Below are 2,699 nucleotides of genomic sequence, written 5' to 3' on the forward strand. Positions count from 1 at the left end.
CGGTAGGGTGGCCAGTTCGTGTCCGCTCCTCCATTCCCTTACCCCCAACAACAGCGCGTGGCAACCCATCCAAATCTCGACCACGCCCAATGTTGCTTAACTTGGGAGATCTCATGGGATCCGGTGTCTCAACACGGCTACTTCATGTTATTATCCACACGAGAAAAGCCATCGCAAATGTGCCATTGTGGTCCATTAATAACCGGTGTAATCGACTGCTCGTTGAGTGCGGGCATGTAAACGTGCATGAATTGTGTCGTACAGGTGCCGGGTCAGATTGTGGGATGGAGTTTCATGCCTGTTGCACTTGGCCTTGGATCAATACAGGGACGATTAATGCCGGTTTCGGTTGACGCTGTAGTTGTCGTCCAATGATATCCCATACATGTTCATTTGGGGACAGATCGGAGATCGAAGAGGCCAAGGCATCATGTCGACAATCTGTAGAGTAAGTTAGGTTACAACAGTGGCATTATCCTGTTGGAAAACACCCCCGTGAATGGCAGCACAACACGTCGCATCACCAGACAGACGTAGGCCTACACATTTGCAGTGTTGATGCGTGGGATAACCACGAGAGTGCTTTTGCTGTCATCGGAAATTGCTCCCCAGACCAGAACTCCCGGTGTAGGTCCAGTGTGTCGACGCTGCAGACAGGTGGAATGCAGGTGCTCACCTGGCCTCTTTCTAACCAACAGACGGCCATCACTGGCACCAAGGCCGAACCGACCTTCATCGGAAAACACAAGCGACCTCCACTCCAACCCCCAATGAGCTCTTGCTTGACACCACTGAAGTCACAGACGGCGATGGTTTGAGATAAGTGAGATGCACGCCGCTGGGCGTCTGGCTCGGAGCTGTCCTTCAAGTAACCAATCTCGAACAGTTCGTTGCGTCACTGTGGTACCAACTGCCGTTCGAATTGCTGCTGCAGACGTAGTCCGCTGCGCCACAGCCATACGCGGAATACGGCGGCCCTCGCTCTCGGTGGTGCCACGGGGACCTTAAGAGCCCTGTCTTCTTACGAACGTACCTTCTCGTGACCACTGCTGCCAGCACGCGTGCACAGTGGAGACATTCCTGCCAGGTCGTTCTGCAATAGCACGGACGAAAATCCACCTTCACGTAGTCCTACTATACGGCCTCATTGAACCACAGTGAGGTGTTGATACTGGCCTCTTCATCGTCGTAAAGGCATTCGCAACCTACTCACAGTAACTCCTTCCAATCTCACAGGTAACTTACGCTCACACACAGTACAGCTCGTATTTAAAGCAAACCTGATGTGGAACGTCATGGGGCCGCTACTAGAGCCATGCTAATGCGATTTTGCGGGAAATTTGAATCAACGTCCTCTATCAGATTTATAAACGCACCTAGAAACGTTCATTAATCTAGCACAAACCCTTCGTGGTGTTTGGATACTTATTTCTGCCAGTGTATAAGACCGAAGTCAAAAACCACTTTTGTAGTGTTATTCCTGCCTGGGACAAAGAATACTGCAATGTATTCGAAGCCTCGGAAAACCGTACGGAATATAGAGAAGACAACAACACGCTTCAACCCGTATGGAGTTACAATTCACTGCAGGTCCCCTTTAAACCCGTTTCGAAAGAAAACTGAATTATCAAAACAGACTTTCAACGTATTAGGTCGTGTTTCGTACGTGTAGTACGTGTTGAAGAGATGTTAAGTACATAACAAAAATGGCCGGCCGGACACCAGTGGGATCCGAACCCACAACCTCCCGATTTCGCGTCGGTTGCTCTACCAATTGAGCCATGGTGGCCTAGGCCATCTTTGTTCTGTTGAAAGCATCTGAGCTACAGTCTGGCACTGCTGCTAGCACACTGTAGAGTGCGTTTAAGTCGCCCGTTGTGGGGCGTGTCAACGAATATTGAATTTTCACGACCGCATTGTAATCGAAACAGACTTTCAACGTATTAGGTCGTGTTACGTACGTGTAGTACGTGTTGAAGAGATGTTAAGTACAGAACAAAAATGGCCGGCCGGACACCAGTGGGATCCGAACCCACAACCTCCCGATTTCGCGTCGGTTGCTCTACCAATTGAGCTATGGTGGCCTAGGCCATCTTTGTTCTGTTAAAAGGATCTGAGCTACAGGTCTGGCACTGCTGCTAGCACACTGTAGAGTGCGTTTAAGTCGCCCGTAGTGGGGCATGTCAATGAATATTCAATTTTCACGACCGAATTGTAATCGAAACAGACCTTCAACGTATTAGGTCGTGTTACGTACATGTAGTACGTGTTGAAGAGATGTTATGTACAGAACAAAAATGGCCAGCCGGACACCAGTGGGATCCGAACCCACAACCTCCCGATTTCCCGTCGGTTGCTCTACCAATTGAGCTATGGTGGCCTAGGCCATCTTTGTTCTGTTGAAAGGGTCTGAGCTACAGGTCTGGCACTGCTGCTAGCACACTGTAGAGTGCGTTTAAGTCGCCCGTTGTGGGGCACGTCAATGAATATTGAATTTTCACGACCGCATTGTAATCGAAACAGACTTTCAACGTATTAGGTCGTGTTACGTACGTGTAGTACGTGTTGAAGAGTTGTTAAGTACAGAACAAAAATGGCCAGCCGGACACCAGTGGGATCCGAACCCACAACCTCACGATTTCGCGTCTTTTGCTCTACCATGGTTCATTTTTGTTCTGTACTAAACATCTCTTCGACAC

At 49.3% G+C, this 2,699-nt stretch overlaps 1 non-coding gene across 1 annotated transcript; it reads right to left on the minus strand.

Annotated features, from left to right (window-relative positions):
• Positions 1-2,303: 2,303 nt before the first annotated feature.
• TRNAS-GGA (transfer RNA serine (anticodon GGA)) lies at positions 2,304-2,380 on the minus strand. Its single transcript has one exon. It is a non-coding gene; the product is annotated as a tRNA-Ser (tRNA).
• Positions 2,381-2,699: the final 319 nt, after the last annotated feature.

Source organism: Anabrus simplex, chromosome 1 (assembly GCF_040414725.1).
Source record: "Anabrus simplex isolate iqAnaSimp1 chromosome 1, ASM4041472v1, whole genome shotgun sequence".
Classification (NCBI taxonomy): domain Eukaryota; kingdom Metazoa; phylum Arthropoda; class Insecta; order Orthoptera; family Tettigoniidae; genus Anabrus; species Anabrus simplex.